Here is an 18,847-nt window from a genome sequence, read left to right as displayed (position 1 = left end):
ATTGGCTTACGAAGCCTTTAGTGTCCACTCTTCAACACCAGAAAGCAGCCACGGCGACACAAACGTTAAGCAGGATCACACACTGGCTCCACTGTTGACCAACAGCATGCTCCCCTCGTAAATGACAGATTCCATTTGGACCGTAATGTGTACGTCAAAAACGCTGTTATCATTTTGTATGTTGTACATCTTTTATTATTATTATTATATATCTTTAGGATTTCCTCGCCAATGCCTTGTGTGTTTACTGTGCGTCTAAATTATGTCCTGTCTGATGTGGTTGAAAAATGCGGGGCCTTAACGAGGAAATATAAATTCCACGGCACGATATGTAGTTTTGAATCGGATGTCACGGTTGCCCGTAAGTAGTTTTACCTTCAGAAACACACTCTTCGCGACGCCAGTTCTAATTTTGATTTCTACATCCAGATCTTTTTCTTGTGTTAACCAGCATCCTAGGTACTTTTAAGGGCTTTCGCACCCAATCTGACAACAGCGTTGGTGATTATTTGTTAATTACCATGACTATTGTTTTTTGAATTTAATTTAAGGCCCATTGAAATAGCTTTACTTGATTTCTTATTTCAAATTCAGGAAAATGTAGTGTTAGTAATGTTCTCAATGTTATGGCCCCGCATTTTTCAACTACATCACAGACAGGACATAATTTAGACGCACAGTAAACACACATTGGCCATGAAATCCTAAAGATATATAATAATAAAAGATGTACAACATACAAAATGATTTGATGATGCTAAGTGCCGAAAGCACAGCCATATAGGAAATGAGCTAAACTAATAGTTCTATATACACACTGACTGACAGAGCAAATGCAACACCAAGAAGGAGTGTCAGAACTTTATGCCAATTGCAGGGTAGACTGACGGCACTGAGGTATGCTCATGATGTGAAATGCGCCGCTGTGCTGCGCACGTAGCGAACGATAAATGGGACACGGCGTTGGCGAATGGCCCACTTCGTACCGTGATTTCTCAGCCGACAGTCATTGTAGAACGTGTTGTCGTGTGCCACAGGACACGTGTATATCTAAGAATGCCAGGCCGCCGTCAACGGAGGCATTTCCAGCAGACAGACGACTTTACGAGGGGTATGGTGATCGGGCTGAGAAGGGCAGGTTGGTCGCTTCGTCAAATCGCAGCCGATACCCATAGGGATGTGTCCACGGTGCAGCGCCTGTGGCGAAGATGGTTGGCGCAGGTACATGTGGCACGTGCGAGGGGTCCAGGCGCAGCCCGAGTGACGTCAGCACGCGAGGATCGGCGCATCCGCCGCCAAGCGGTGGCAGCCCCGCACGCCACGTCAACCGCCATTCTTCAGCATGTGCAAGACACCCTGGCTGTTCCAATATCGACCAGAACAATTTCCCGTCGATTGGTTGAAGGAGGCCTGCACTCCCGGCGTCCGCTCAGAAGACTACCATTGACTCCACAGCATAGACGTGCACGCCTGGCATGGTGCCGGGCTAGAGCGACTTGGATGAGGGAATGGCGGAACGTCGTGTTCTCCGATGAGTCACGCTTCTGTTCTGTCAGTGATAGTCACCGCAGACGAGTGTGGCGTCGGCGTGGAGAAAGGTCAAATCCGGCAGTAACTGTGGAGCGCCCTACCGCTAGACAACGCGGCATCATGGTTTGGGGTTTGGGGCGCTATTGCGTATGATTCCACGTCACCTCTAGTGCGTATTCAAGGCACGTTAAATGCCCACCGCTACGTGCAGCATGTGCTGCGGCCGGTGGCACTCCCGTACCTTCAGGGGCTGCCCAATGCTCTGTTTCAGCAGGATAATGCCCGCCCACACTCTGCTCGCATCTCCCAACAGACACAATAATTATATTCCGGTTAATAATAATAATTTCGTGTGGCTATTTCTAGCTGAGTGCAGCCCTTGTAAGGCAGACCCTCCGATGAGGGCGTCATCTGCCATGTGTAGGTCCAGTAGCGGAAGCACTGCTCTCGCTATACACTCCTCACGAAAATAAACTGTACATATAAAATAATATATGGTCCTGTGCCTTACAGTATATTGGGCATCGTACTAAGCAAGTGGCTGCGTGGTTTGGGTCACGGGAGATAGTGAGTTCGAACCCAACTGTCGGCAATGCTGAATATGGTTTTCCATGGTTTCCCATTTCCACACCAGGCACATTCTGTTTCTGCACCTTGATTAAACCTATGGTCACTTCCTTCTCACTCCTAGCCCTTTTTTATCCCATCGTCGCCATAAGATCTACCTGTGCCAATGCTACGTAAAGTAGATTGGAAAGAAAAGTATGTACTGTAGGTCTACTATCTAAGAAAGAAAATTCTGGTCTTAATGCTCGCCGACTGTTTAAACCTTCATTTATAGAAAACGAAAGAAAACTATCCTGACAAAAATCAGATAGCGTATTAAATTCAAATTCCAACCCTTACCCGTACTTTAATAAATCTCTGTTACACCGTGAATTTTTAAAGGAAATGGCGCTCAACCTGTAAATGCTATCCGGACTAGATTTCTGCTTAAATGGAAAAGAATCATTTTGACCAATAGCATTTCGGCTATAATGTACCTTTATCACTTAATCCAGGATATTCATAGAAAAGGGAAGCTAAGACAGGAAACCCGTGTCCTTCGAAGCAACGGTCATGAATGAGATATTATTACATTTATAGTCCTTTCGGCAATAAATTGCGCACCGAACAAAGTACTAGTGGGTCTCTTTGAACAGGGAATATCCCGCATGATACGGAACAAAGCACGGGTTAGTTAATGTTCCCTACAACAAGCCTTTCATAATAACTGAGCTTACAAAAGTGGAATAATACATCCCGTATCATATGGACGAAACCATTTGAGCAGAAATATGGCTTCTCTCCTCGCGAGTCAGAGCCTTGTCCCTAGGGATTCTCTCTCTCCCGGAACTTCCGGCTTCTTAATGCATGATGTCCATTGATAGTCGCGAGTTGTCTCTCTAATACGTGACAGATTCAGAAAGTTCTCGGTAGTCCTTTATTATAGAAAATCAATACTATTTCTGCTCTTTCTCCTAAAAGGCTTCCCTAGGCAACTACGTATTGCACCCAACATTCACAAAGGCCTTTGGAAGCATTTCTCGAATCAATCCTTTGAAACTCCTTTCAACTGTCTTGACATGCTTTGGATTACGCCCCAAGCACTTACAAATAATCGCCCGCGCGAATTCATCACATTTTTGACAGTAAAGCTTTGTGGTATCTATAATATTTTAATTACAACATTTAATTAAACATGGTCACGCATTATATTACAGATTTAAGAAAATTTGATCGCTTTCATAAAAACATTATGTAAATAAAATTATCACCTCAATCCGTAGATAACGAAGGTTTCGGCACAAACGAAATGACATTTTTATTATCCGTTTGCCAATTTTAATATCAATTTTTTTTTCTGATTGAATAAGCTGCGTGGTCTTCCAAGGTTTCTCCATTTTCACACCAGGTGAATGCTAGGTATATACTATAATTAAGATCACAGTTGTCCTTCTCAATCCTAGCCCTTTCTTAGCTCTTGCTTATCCCATCGTCACCGAAGACCTATCTGAGATAATGTTACGTTAAGGAGCTACCAAACCAAAACCAAACCCCATTGCACGACAGCCCCGAAGGGCCTTGGCCTACCAAGTGACCGCTGCTCAGCCCGAAGGCCTGCAGATTACGAGGTGTCGTGTAGTCAATACGAAAAATCATCTCGGTCGTTATTTTCAAGATTGGCGTCGCTATCTTACCGTCCGAGAACTCCTGCACTGTAATCACGTAGGCTGAGTGGACCTCAAACCAGTCCTCAGAACCATGTAAGAATCCCTCACCTGGCTGGGAATCGAACCCGGAGCCTTCGGGTAAGAGGCAGGTACGCTACCCCTAACCCGCGGAAACGGCTAAAGAGCTATCAATATATATATATATACTCTTTAATGTTTCGAAGTAATCTAGTTCCAAGGTGAAGCATAATATCAGAGACCAGTGTACCCCAAAGTGTATTGATTCAATAGAAGATCAAATTGTGCGGTCAGATCACATTATTATTATTATTATTATTATTATTATTATTATTATTATTATTATTATTATTATTATTATACTTGAATTAGCATTTTAAAAATCCAGTACAATGCCGATAATTATTATAGAATTGTATAGGCAGTTCCCAATTGTGCCCCAGCACTACTACAGAAAACGTTTCGAGTAACCTTGCTATCCCAAATTCCTCCCAGACTAGTGAAGGTAGAGAAAAGTAGACTAATCCCCAGGAACAATGTTACAATCAACTATTGGCGTGACGTATATGGTTTGTTAAGAAGCTTCATGTCGGCTTAGACACTTACGTCAGTATTAAAAGTGTGCAAGAAAGAAATGTCCCCTAAATTAACGAGTGGATTACTTTGGTCTTCTGACGGGAATTCCTCTAAGATTCTCCTACTATTCCTCTATATGATGTATCATCCGTCCCGAATAGCATTCATTATGGGCAGATTTGAGGTTGTTAATAATAATAATAATAATAATAATAATAATAATAATAATAATAATAATAATAATAATAATAATAATAATAATAATAATCAGCATAAATGTTGAAATGGCCTGAACCGGAAATCCTGGACGACCTGCACCATATTTTCCAGAAAATATGGGAGACAGAAAACGTACCAGATGAATGGAAAAGAGCGCTGATCCACCCACTCCATAAGAACGGGAACAATCAAAGCAAAGCTATCCCCGTACAGGCCATGAAGGCCCTTGGAGGGATGGAAGGTAAAGGCTTCCAGTATCCGGAACCTCGGCACCTGGTGGGGGAGAGTGGTTAGCTCTACGCTCAAGAAAGGGAACAAACAAGATGTTAACAACTACAGAGGCGTGCCGCTACTCCCAGCCGCTTACAAAATCCTCTCCAAGATACTTCTGAACAGAACTGAAGGAATCCTGGAATAAACAACTTGGAGAATACCAGGGTGGGTTTCGGAAAGGTCGCTCCTGCGCTGAACAAATCCTTAATTTGGAATTAATAATTCGCCACAGAGTGCTGAACGACAAAAATATAGTGGCTGCTTTCATTGACTTAAAAAAAGCCTTTGACTCGGTGGACAGAGAGACCCTAGTTAAGATCATCAGACAATTTAGTGTCAAAATCAAACTGGCAAAAATTATCAGAGAAACCTTAACAGGCACAACTTCTAAGGTAAAATTCATGGAAGAATTGTCTCAGTCATTTGAAATTAAGACAGGTGTGCGACAGGGTGATGGATTATCACCACAACTATTCACCTTCATCCTGAAGAAGATTGTGAGAACTTGGAATTACGAACTTGAAAATCAAGGGATAACCCCGACCTGCTTAAGAAGAAAATTGGGAGGAATGAAAGTGAACTGCTTGGCCTTGGCTGATGACTTTGCGATAGTTCTACGAAACCTAGAGGAAGCGGCCATACAGATCAACTTCTTAGAATAGATCGCTAGCAGGACAGGATCTAGGATCTCGCAAGAGATGACCAATTTCATGATGAATGACCAACATGGACCGCAATTCCTTGAAACAGAGGGTCACAGAGGGTTAAAAAGTTCAAATACCTCGGTGAAATCATACAAGAAAACGTACAAGAGAAAGCTGCTGTAGACTACCGTATTTCAAAAATGGAGAGAGAGCTTACAGACTGAAGAAATGCATCTCATGGAATGCCAAATTAAGTCATTACAACACTGTAGTAAAAAAATAATGCCTGTATATCAACGAATGCCTCTCGATGAATTACAATTTGGAGAAGTTGGAGATCCTAGAATAAGAATACTACGGAAAATCTTGGGCTCAATTGAGACTGAAACCGGATGTAAACTTCGGAATAACAATGAAGTCTTCCAAAATGTGGAGAAAATTTCAGAGAGCATGAAAAAGAGGAGGTTATCATTTTTCGAACATTTGTACAGAATGGACAAAACCAGACTAGCCGAAAAGTTATTAGACTAGGTGTGGAACAAGACGACGACAGCATGGATTAAGGAGGTTCGTGAAGATCTAGATAAGTCCAACATCCAGGATATTCAGATGTTGGGCAAGAAAACATTTTGGACCTTGATTCAAAATTTGGAAGGGTTTCAAGTGGAAAGAGCTGCAAAGATGGGAAGGCCCTGGACGGATGAACAAAAGAAACAGCATAGCGCCCATATGAAGAAGTACTGGAAGAAGAGAAAACTTCAGACAAAGAAAAAATGAATTGTAGCATGATCCTAAGTGGTCAATTTTCAAATAAAAATAATAGTGAAAGTATTTTAGTTTAGGCTGCTTGGACGTCTATTTCTGTTCATTCCTCCAATTGACCCTATATAATATTCTTATCCAGATTCTAAGAGCTGTACTCTATCTTTTAAGTTGTTTTTGATTACCACTGAAATTTCGCCCGATATCCTTCCTCTATTGGATCTCCTTGATCCATACCGACTCCATACGATACACCCTTCTATCTTTAAGTCTTTCTTGTAATCAGCCCAAGTTTCTATAAGCCCAAAGGTGTCCATTTCTTCCAGTAGCTCTTTAAAGTCTTCGTTACCTATTTTGCTCCATACTCCTTCAATATTTACACATGATACCTTTAATTCTAGTTATTTTTTTACTTCTATGTTCTAAACTCCCTGATTTATTCTAGTCATTCTAAATCTTTCCACTTTCATTATACTCCCCTCCGGAGAGCAAATAACGTCCTTCTCAGATAGTTCTTCTGTGATTTTTAATCTACTACCTGAACCCATCCCCTTCTTCTGAAAACTGTCTTTTAGACTCACTGACCTACGCCTGGAAGTATCCTCAGCTCCTCCACGCGGCGCCGCTGTTGACATCCGGCTCGCCTCGTCGCTCCACCCACTGTTATTTAACTCCACTGGAAGTTCTGACGTAGACCGTTGAATCACCTGTGCAGAGTTATCAACACCAGCACCGCACGTATACTCTGGAATCCCTTGTGTCATCACTCCTTCACCATGCACTTCCAATGATTACCCAAACTGCTTACTTCGTTCTTTAAACATATCACCCTGATCATCACTGACCGTCCACGTTCTCGCCCAGGTATGTCCTATCGCATGCAAACGGTTTCCTCTTATAAATGCCCGTAGATTCGATTTTCTTGCTTGTCATAAATTGAATTGTAGAACTCTTTGCTCTTGGAGGTTTTTTCTGCCCATATCCCTTTTTATCCTAATTCGGCTGCTCTTCAAGTTCCTCGCACTATTCAAAATTCGGCTTGCCATTAATAAGGAAACAAAATTCTAACAGGTCTTCTTCCCCGATTCTTTCCCATCCTATACACATCATCTATATCCCTTTCGGTACAATCAATGCCTAATTTCTCTCTCATTAGGTTAAAGACTGAGCTCATCAATTCCATCTCAGATTCTCCTTCCGTTTCATCCAGTCCTTAAATAATAACATTTCTTTTCTTCTCCTCCTCCGTTCTTCTGCTATCTCGCCATTGAAGTACCTAAACTTGTTCTTCTAGCGCCTGTATCCTGATTTATTATAGCTCTTTCTTCCTTGTCTTCTCTTATCTTCGCATTTATTTCTGTTAGATCTTTGGTTATGCTGTCCTTCATATCGTTGATTTGTTGGAACTGTGCCTCTAACATTTTTTTTTTTTTTTTTGCTAGTTGCTTTACGTCGCACCGACACAGATAGGTCTTATGGCGACGATGGGACAGGGAACGGCTAGGAGTGGGAAGGAAGCGTACGTGGCCTTAATTAAGGTACAGCCCCAGCATTTGCCTGGTGTGAAAATGGGAAACCACGGAAAACCATTTTCAGGGCTGCCGACAGTGAGGTTCGAACGTACTATCTCCCGAATACTGGATACGGGCCGCACTTAAGCGACTGCAGCTATCGTGCTCGCCTCTAACATTTATTTGGTCTGGTTAGCCTGAGAAGCATCACGGACAACTTCCTTGATTTTCTCCATGTCCTCCCATGTCAATGGGCCTGGGTTAATCTCGACGCCTCCGATGACTAATAGAGTAGCCACTATAGCTGCCGCCATCAACAGTTCTGTCAGTCCTATTTCTTTATTAAATCCTAATTTACACTCCGTCTTGATCCACTTGACCCGGTTGTGCCATCGCCCTATCACACTCCTATACTGCTGCACTGTTACGTCCATACTGCTTTTCCTGCACTTCCTGACCGTTACCACGCACGTCTGCTCACTAGCTCAGCTCAGCAAAGACTGGGCATATAGCGGAGTATATGGGATCTGTTGGATGATCTAAGGCTGAGATATTAATTTTGTCTGGTAAACACCAAATGTGTTACCAGAGATCATTTACATGCTGACATCGCACGCCATGGAGTGTCGAGTGGTCTATTTTCCGACCTTCACAAATCCGACTACCTCTGCCGAGTTTGAACCAAAATCCTGGGATCCGGAGTCTGCTACTCTACGGCATATCCACAGAAGGAGCCGGATTTGAAATTATCTCGTATTACACAGGCCAGTGACTTGAGGATCTTCCTCATCAACTCAGCCCACATTTTCCTTTGCTTGTGAGCCATTATCTCATTCCTGGAAAGTCTATAAGCCACGTATTCTTTAATTCTCCGCCCCTGTAGGTCTACTGATACATACAAACCGTATTTTTCTTTCTCAAAATGTATCTTGCAAAATGCAGTACTTCAGAGTTCTCTATCGTATATCCTTTAACTATATTGAACAGTAAGAGACTAAATATTGTAGATGTTAACTACGCTATAACAATAGCTCCTATCTAGCCGAGGCGGTAAATGCGTGCATGAAGAGAAAATTATATTTACTAAAAATCAAGGTTTTCATTGAAAACTATAAGGGGTGGGGTGTTTGTGTACCTTTCACAGGATCTCGCATTGTCGCTTCATGTACTCTCCGTAAACGTTCATACCTAAGACATGACATTAATGGAGTACTATACTGTCCATCTTTATCCTTAAAGAGCCAAATAGCCCACATGATTGATTCTGGACCACACTCATTATTCAGTAGTCTACTGCTCAGTATTCAGTAATATGCTACTTACCTGTGCATGAAACGAATAAATTACCAGCAAACTCATATAAAAGCTATTCAGGAATTCCCGTAAGCATACAGAGCATGTGGAAGCGCTTAGTTAAGTCATGTTCCAAGCCACATGCCCGCGCTAACTGAATCACAAGATGTAGTTACTGGAGTCATTAACTCCGCCAACGTTGAGCTTGTTTTGGTTGTGTAAAGTAGGCTATGAAGGCGTTTCTTAATGCATTATGAACACTTTCCACCACTTCTCACGAGTCGTCGTTTGCCTCGATAGCTTTTAAGCTTCTGGGTGAATGTTACATAAACATCACATACTTGGCTCGCACTTTCCGTATCTAACAGCTCGTAATCAACACCATCTTAGAGTGCACGATAAGATGAAAACAATTTCTGAGGACGAGACTAGTATCAGAACGGCCGGATCCTTGGATGAATGGTCAGCGGCGAGGAATTCGCTGCAGAGAGTCCCAATTCAATTCTCAGCCAGGCCGGGAATTTTTATTTTGTCTGGTTAATATCTACGGCTCAAGGACTGGGTGTTTATATTTGTCCCAATACACTCCTATTCATACACAACACACCACACTACCAACCACCACAGAAACACACGATGAAGATGGTTCGCGTCAGGAAGGGCATCCTGCCGTAAAACATGGTCAAATATTCATATGTGGCATACTACGCACCCGTGACCTAGCCAGAGTATAGGAAAAGCCGTTTGGGAAGGATAGTATCAGACGTGTCCCCTCGCAAAGCAGGTACAGGTCTTGCAGGAGGGAGTAGAAGGAATTTTAGACCATTTGCCGTAATAAAATAGTACCCATTGCAGTAAAAAGTTCACGCGCTCTGCCATCATAAAATATGGAATGAACAGTATAAAATGCAATGCATAATTTATTCAGACCCTTTGCCGTCACAGGATAGGGGATGATCGGTGCGCATTTTGCTGTCATATATCAAGGGATGAAAGGACAAACTACAGTAGAGAATCCAGAAACTTTACCGTCACGGAATAGAGGAAGGGTAGTAGAAACTGCAGAAGAGGATTCAAGCAACTTGCCGTCAAAAAATAAGGTAATATTGAGTTACGATATTGTATCGTCTCTTTCCGTATTCAGCATTCTTCACGTTCAATATGTCAATGTAAAACTACAAGCTTGCTTTCTAATCAATTACACTATGCACTCCACCTCAAGCTTTAGACTGTTTAAGTATTCAAGAGACAAAGTTAGGATTTACCATCGTGTAGTCACCGACCGATAGCAAGGTTGTGTAGAGGCTGTTTGCTTATTTTATTTTCATATAATATGTATAAGTAAGAGCCTCCGTGGCTCAGGCGGCAGCGCGTCGGCGTCCCATCGCTGGGTTCCGTGGTTCAAATCCCGGTCAGATTTGTGCTGGACAAAGCGGAGGCGGGACAGGATTTTCTCCGTGTACTCCGGTTTTCCCTGTCATATTTCATTCCAGCAACACTCTCCAATATCAACTCATATCATCTGTCATTCATTAATCATCGTCCCAGAGGAGTGTGACAGGCTTCGGCAGCCGGCACAATTCCTATCCTCGCCCTTAGACGGGGGCTCCATTCATTACATCCCTGACCCGGTCGAATGACTGGAAACAGGCTGTGGATTTTCATTTTCATGTGTAAGTAAATACTCGTCTTATTCTTCCACTGCTTTTCGCCATGTCTTGGTGTGGTCGCGGGTGCGAACTGTGTCGCATACGTAGAACTGACCCTTACAGCCGAATGCCCTTCCTGACGCCAACCAAATGTGGAGGGATGTATTCACTATTACGAGTTTCTATGGTGATTGGTGGAGTGCAAATCGGAAGGAATTAACCAGATGCAGTTAAAATATCTATCCCAGTCGGGGAATCGAACCCGAGAACCTCGATGCTGACCATTCACCCAAAGAGCCGGACATACGTACTACTAGACATTTTACAGGAAATTGGGGATGAGATTGAGAAGGACGACATACAAGCACTTACCCAAAGCTGAGAGTGAGAAGAAAAAACGCATTAAGTAATAATAATAATAATAATAATAATAATAATAATAATAATAATAATAATGCTATTTGCTTTACGTCCCACTAACTACTCTTTTACGGTTTTCGGAGACGCCGAGGTGCCGGAATTTAGTCCCGCGGGAGTTCTTTTACGTGCCAGTAAATCTACCGACACGAGGCTGACGTATTTGAGCACCTTCAAATACCACCGGACTGAGCCAGGATCGAACCTACCAAGTTGGGGTCAGAAGGCCAGCGCCTCAACCGTCTGAGCCATTCAGCCCGGCAAAAACGCATTAAGTAATCTGGCCGACAATTACATTCGAATCACGTGACATTCATTAGCAGATTGCTCGTACACTGTATAGCTCCCTCTGTTGACACCCGGATCCCAAGATTACCGGTTCAATCCCGGATGAAGAAATCAAATTTTTGAAGAGCTGAAAAACGTTGTTTCGGCTACGTTGAATGATTTCAGCAAGTAAGAGATCTTCTGGTGAAACAAAAGTAAAACTCGGTAACAGGTCAACCATTACGCGTTACGATCTCTGTGTCATTACATTAGGCAGAAAATAATGACGCATTGAAAATAACACGCAGTCCACGTAAATGGCGTCAAATCAAGATGCCTGTGACTATACGGTAATAAGGCAATATAAACACACCGAATAATACAGATGGGTTGGACCTGTTTTGAGAAACAGAACACCCGTTGTAATGCTAAGATTGCAGCACCGCTGATAAAAGGGCGAGAGAGCTCAACTCGGCAGCCAAATGAACAGTCCCGCGTTTAAGTTGCACGTCAGGGAGTTGTTCTTGCGGTGACGGAGTCTCATTAGCACAGGTTCTTCAAGAAACAAACCGCGAGACGTGACTTCTCACGCCTACCTCCCTCGTGGGAGCGCAATCACAGCTCCGAGGATCAACCACGACCTGCTAAATGCGTTAAAGATACGGGGAAACTCTCACTGTACAATGGTGAACTGTTAAGCTGGAAACACCAGTAGCAGACGTAAGGAACAAACAATTTAATAGGGCCAACTTATCTTAGGTAATTTATTTTAAATCTGGCGTAAATAATAGCACCCACCCCAACTACTGGAATCTGTGAATTTAATCATTAGTATCACCTGCTGCTATTTCTTGGTGGATGCAGTATTTTCACATCTATCTCTTGGCACATAGCAGAGAAAAATGTAGCTTCTCCCAATGTCCCGGTCTCATTTATGGCTGTGATACTACGGAAGCTGTTAAGACAAGCGTGGTGTTTAGTAATGACAGTGACATACAGAGCACAACTAGTGCGTGTGAGAGCTGTGAAAGGTGCTACTCACTGGACCAGTTGTGCTAGAATAGCACTTTCTGACCCAGTGAGAACAGCAATGGCAAACTACCTCACTCATCGTGCGTAGTATGCCACCTCGATCAGTTTTCGCAATTCTCTTTTGGTGGTGCCATGTGAGGAACTTATCAGCCTTCAGAATGACACTTCACAGACAGACGATCAATGATATTACCTCCCTTTGCTGAACAGTGGTAGTGTCAGCCTCTGGATACCAGGTTCTTGGGTTCAAACCCGGCAGACGTAGTCAGATTTTCTGAAGGGAAGAAAAATGTCCATTTGGCACTTCAAGTCTTTGTTGATAATTCCTAGTTCAACAGACAAAATTAACTAAAACTTTGCCATAGGTTGTCTATAAGAGTTTCGGTTTCTCTGTCATTTTGTAGAGTAAAGCAGAACGTTGAAACTGACATGCAGGAAGCTTAAACTGCGTCAAATCAGAATTCCTGTACGCGGTAGCTGTGGTAATACGGTCATTTTACAGTCTGCTTCACGTTGCACTGACAGAGATTCGTCTTATGGTGACGATAGGATAGGAACGGGCTAGTACTGGGAAGAACGTGGTCGTGGCCTTAATTGAAGTACAGCCCCAGCATTTACCTGGTGTAAAAATGGAAATCCACGGAAAACCATCTTCAGGGCTGCCGACAGTGGGGTTAGAACCCACCATCTACCGAATGAAAGCTAACAGCTGCGCGACCCTAACCGCACGGCCAATTCTCTCGGTAATACTCTTATTATTATTAATTTTTTTGCTAGTTGTTTTTACGTCGCACCGACACAGATAGATCTTATGGCGACGATGGGACAGGGAAGGGCTGTGAGTGGGAAGGAAGCGACCGTGGCCTTAATTAAGGTACAGCCCCAGCATTTGCCTGGTGTGAAAATGGGAAACCACGGAAAACCATCTTCAGGGCTGCCGACAGTGGGGTTCGAACCTACTATCTCCCGAATACTGGATACTGGCCGCACTTAAGCGACTGCAGCTATCGAGCTCGGTAATACTCTTATTATACGTACATATATCACTGTAGGATAGTTACTGAACACTTTCAGCCTTCATTCTGTAAGGCTCTGTGGAATAACTTTGTGCCCCACAATCATTTTTAAATAATAAAAAACTGAGCCTAATCATCGTCTCCTTTTACCCTCCATTATTCCCCCTAGGTAAACCATCATCCTCCATCCGCCCACCTCCGTAGCGTAAAGTTAGCCCCCCTGCCGTCCTCGGTAGCTCGGGTTCCATTCCCGGTACTACCACTAATTTACGATTGACAGTAGGGATGGTGTGTGGTCAAAATTGTACACGCAGCTCAATTCCATTCGGGGTGTGCCTGAAAAACAGAGCACTACCTCGAGACGAGAACACGAATTTAATTTTATCCTCCACATGAAACGAGGCCTCCATAACACAATTACGTGTGCTCGGTAATGTTTTGTAAGGTAAGATGCTAGCCTGACTTACACAATGTTCCAGTGAGAATTTCTCCTCTAAAATTTAGGGGCCACCAGTAGAATTGATCATTTTAGTCGCCTGAATAAAATGAGGAACACAAGAAATGTCGGAGATGAATAACAACTGAAATACTGACTCTTAGGACCGCTTACTAAGCCAAAACACAAAATAAACAAAAAAAATAAAATGCAGTGTTCAACACAGACCGGTCGAAACATTGCATAATTCTAATGTAACGTGATGTAAATTACCGTAGTGGGTTAATGGGGTCCATAAAAGTAAAATAACTATGCAGAGAGCTTGTTATATCATCCACTAAATTTATTTAACTAATATTTACAGTTAATCACAAGTTCACTCGCATTTGAGTTTTCCACTCAGCGCAGTTCGTATCGTAACATACATACCCAGGCCATCACACTGCACACCAGCATGTCAAACTCCTGATCCTCAATACGGTTTCTCACAGCGCAGCGCCGTTCCAGAAAAGTTCACAATGGCAAGCCTCGCCGAACTCCGTGTGGCCGACTAACGAACTCACTTCCGATCGACTCGTCACAGACTCGCGATCTTACCGTACTACTTACCTTCAGTCGTGACTGACGTACTGAAGACTTGCTCATTTGAAACTGACTGCACACTGATTGGCGTGCGCCGGATACAGCTCTTTACATACGCCCGTAAAAGTTTCTAGTATTTTCCAATTCCAGATCATTCTGGCCACGTGGTTCATTGCTAACCAACTTCCAGCTTCTCCTAGTAACTTCCTAGTCACGAGATTCGACAATTCACCGGCTTTACTCCCTTACTTATTGCTGACCCCGCCTACATTTTCTCACCATTATTATTGCCGACTGCCCCCCGCTCGGCTGTAATTGTCAAAATATTCTATGATGATACTGTAATAAATAGCATGGAAAAACGATGAGAGGCTTAATTTAATTTTGTGGATTATCAGTTTCAAGCGTCGGTTATTCTAGAACCGCTATTTATTTCGGTGCTAAACTATGAGTCCGAATTTCTGACCAACGCGTTGTTGATAATGCTCATGCATGAAATATTGTGCGCTAAGGCCAATGTAACACAAACAGAATTTTGGCAAGTATACATCCTTCTACTTCGAACACTGAAATATATTATATTAAACCAACAGATATTTTTTTATAAATCTCCTACCACAGTTGTGATCACTGTTGTATTACGTACATGAATGCAGCCAACAATGAATTCATTTTCTTGTGAGACCAAAGGGAAATTACTGAGCACCAACCGTAATAGGCCTACACGATTTTGCAAATCCTAAACGTAGAAGTCACGTTATATATTAGTTTTGCTACTGGGGAGAGTGTGGATGGGGAGCAGTGAACTGCTGTGTTATTCTGTTTTGAATATCACTTTCACCTCCACTAACAGAATTACCAGTGGATGTCAAATTGAGTGACTAGGATACATGTCAGAAAATCTCGGAGGAAAGCCACGCACACGATAGCTGCTGCTCGTATTGGGTTTTGAACTTTGAATCTACGGGTGATTTTGTCCTGAAGCAAACTGAACCACTTGGCTAGTAAGGTCTGTTGTGGATACTTTTAAATGTGAAAACTGGAAGGCAATCTACTAAAGCGAGCAGAAAATGGACGTTGTGTAACTTGGCAAGCTTAGCGCTGACAGCTTTGAAACAAGAGCAGATCGCAGAATTGACTTCCTGAACGGGAAGAAATTCCAGGCAACGCTCCAGGATACGCCGCTCAGAACACATCAACCATATTCTCCACTGCCCTGCCCAAGTATTTCTTGAATTCCAATATCTCGTTTCCGTTCTTCGGGAATAAAATAAACAGGAGAAAAGAATGAAAAGATAGCCACAAGCAAAGTCGACAGAGCTCTGGCTTAAAAAGTTGGCACTGACGAGCTAGATACAGACTACGGATAGTTACTTCTCGTACAGTTTTCCAATAATATTCGAGATCCGAGCAGACAGAACCGAGAATAACTCCAGTAAAGATGAGAGACGATTCTCAATTGTCTAATGTATTCCCACACTAACTTATCACGGAGTTACGATAAATCTATATTGTTACTTTCCCTTGTTGCAGCTACCACTGTTGTTTTAATTCATACGTTAGCAGTCTGTAGCATAGTTTCTCGGATAACTTATGCGACTCATGCTTGAATTGGTGTGCGTGTGCATATATACAAATGAATTTGTAATTTCTTCTGTACATTTGCCTCATACACCATTTTTATTTCGGATTGAAACAAAATTAGAAAATAAGTCCATTTCAATTACTATTTGTATGTTTGCTTGCTCTTGGCGGCGTAGCAATAGCCTGTTATTGCAAGGGCTCAAAACAGGAATTGGTAAATTGGCAAATATTAGTGGTATTAAAACTTGTAGACAAGAACATTTATGGAAAATGTAATTTTTCATGTTTAATATTTTGTTCGTTTTTAACGGGAATGATTAAGATATTAATTATTCACAAACTTCTCAAATATATCGGCAAATATTAATTTCATCCGAAGCTTGTACGTAATAGAAGTGGTAGATAATGCAAATTCCGATTTTTTAAAAATGTTTCACATCTCTTTACCGTGCTTTTATTTATACACGTTGCTTTACGTCGCACCGACACAAATATGGCGACGATGGGACAGAAAAGGACAAGGAGTGGAAGGAAGCAACCATGGCATTCATTAAGGTACAGCCCCAGCATTTGCCTGGTGTAAAAATGGGAAACCACGGAAAACCATCTTCAGGGTTGCCGACGGTGGGGCTCGAACCCACTATCTCCCAAATATTGGATACCGGCCGCATTTAAGCGACTGCAGCTAGCGAGCTCGGTCTTTACCGTGCTAGCTGGAGTAACTGAGATATTCATGAATTCAGAGTTTGTTCGGTCTTCCACGGTAACGACTTACTTGGGCGATGGTAATGAAAGCTGTTGTGATGCTTTAATACGAAAAACCGCGTGTTCATCAGCCTCTACTAATAAGGATCTAAACGTGTGGTATATAACTTCTGCTAACCCTATGGTTTTAAGTGGTTCACTAAAGCGTTTGCTGTGAGTAGTACAATCTGAAATTAGGAACAACAGGCCAGTGGACTGCTAACAAACCATCTTAGTGTAGGAAAATAGAGCTAAAAATAGGAATCCATGAAAAAGGGAATTCTAGGATGCTAAATGATGGTCCGCTCTCACTTGGTCTGACGAGGCTGGTAAAAATTCTCAAACCAGCCTTCAAATCTCGGATAATCGTGGCGGAAGTTCAAACGGACAGCTATAACGTGTAAATATCGCAGCAAATGGGCGAAATTTATATCTTCATAACTCCTCTTCCATTATTGCTCTGTGATTGTGTACATCAAAAACGGATCCTGTATCAACACCTACATAAATAAAATTCATAATCTTTATCTGTACTTCATGATACTGACAGTCTTATTTGACTGAAAAACAGCTAGTAAATAGACTACCATTTCAATGCTAGTTCGTGTCATCGTATTATTATTGTACCGGGAGGAAAACTTCCACCCCACGCATTTAAAAGAAGCGCCTTGAAGAACGTTATCTATCATACAAAACTTGAAACAGCTAGTGCAGGAAGTTGGGACATTGATCGACACATATCACTATTAAATGTTGGATTAATATGTTATTTTAAAGTTTCCTAAACTGATTTTATTTCGTTGTCTTGTCGTATTACTGGTCTCAAGAAATTTGGACTTTTCTCCATAGATATCTCTCTGAAAGAACTGAGGTCGTGCACTCTGGTGCAAAGTGAAATAACTAGAAATTTAAAGAAGTTTTGTGTTTATAGGTTTTCTCAACTGAAATGACTTTCATTATTTCTGATACTTCAAGGTTTGCAACACTTCCTTCTCATCCCGCCAGAGTTGATTTCTAACCAATCAGAAATTTAATGCATTTATTTTTCAACCAATAAAACATTTCTGTTCTACGTTTTTTCCCGTTTTTTCTATTTTGTACCTAACTACCTGTACCTGAAGTGTTGTTTGTTAAAATTTAATTTCGGAAAAGAAATATAACCTTTATTTGAAAGTTTTAAATTAATATTTGACTATCGTAGATAGACCCATTCCAGCCCGCACCTTCTTTCACCTCTACGTTCCACAAAATACCCCGGAACAATTATTATTATTATTATTATTATTATTATTATTATTATTATTATTATTATTATTATTATTATTATTATTATTATTATTATTATTATTACCTGGTCTTTCTCCCAATTACCTGAAGTCGACACTCCTGTCAATTAAGCCCAGTCTTAACACCGGATGCCCTTCCTGTGGGATGCATTTGTTATTGCCTGTTTCTGCCGTAGTTGGTAGTGTGACTTCTTGAATGAAACGAAGATACAGTATATATTAAGAGGATCACATAAACCGAATGCCACTACGCAGACAGTTAAGCCAAGGCGCTTACTGTAATTTATATTTAATTTTGAAAATTTTATGTAATGGCAGGTTCTTTTAATAGAGCTGACCCTGACTGATATAACTACTGCATAAAAAGGCAGAGAGTACAATATAAACAAACAGAAAATAATGCGAAAAGAAAAATGATTACCTCTTAGCAGTGTAAGCTGGGTTATGCTAAAGAAATACGAAGAAAGGGTAGGCCTACTTAAGCTAGTTGGACGATAAATAGTCTCCTTTACTTTTATTCAATACTTTTGGCTGTGCAAAGGGGAGTTTATGGTAAATCCCGGTTGTTAAACTATTCAGTTTAGAATTAAACGTGGATCTGGTCCATATACGAACAAAAAACTGTAACAATAGTCAGCATAAGAGAGTGGTTCCCTTATATATGGCACAGCAATGAGTGAATATATCTCCATTAAGCAGGACAATGCATGCCAGATATAGCCTATGGCTCACTGATGATCAATTAACTGTCATTTCTTTCACGATTAAATATATTTCCAATAACCCAAGCAATAT

Source organism: Anabrus simplex, chromosome 1, assembly GCF_040414725.1.
Source record: "Anabrus simplex isolate iqAnaSimp1 chromosome 1, ASM4041472v1, whole genome shotgun sequence".
NCBI lineage: Eukaryota > Metazoa > Arthropoda > Insecta > Orthoptera > Tettigoniidae > Anabrus > Anabrus simplex.
Note: the sequence above shows the minus strand (reverse complement) of the source record.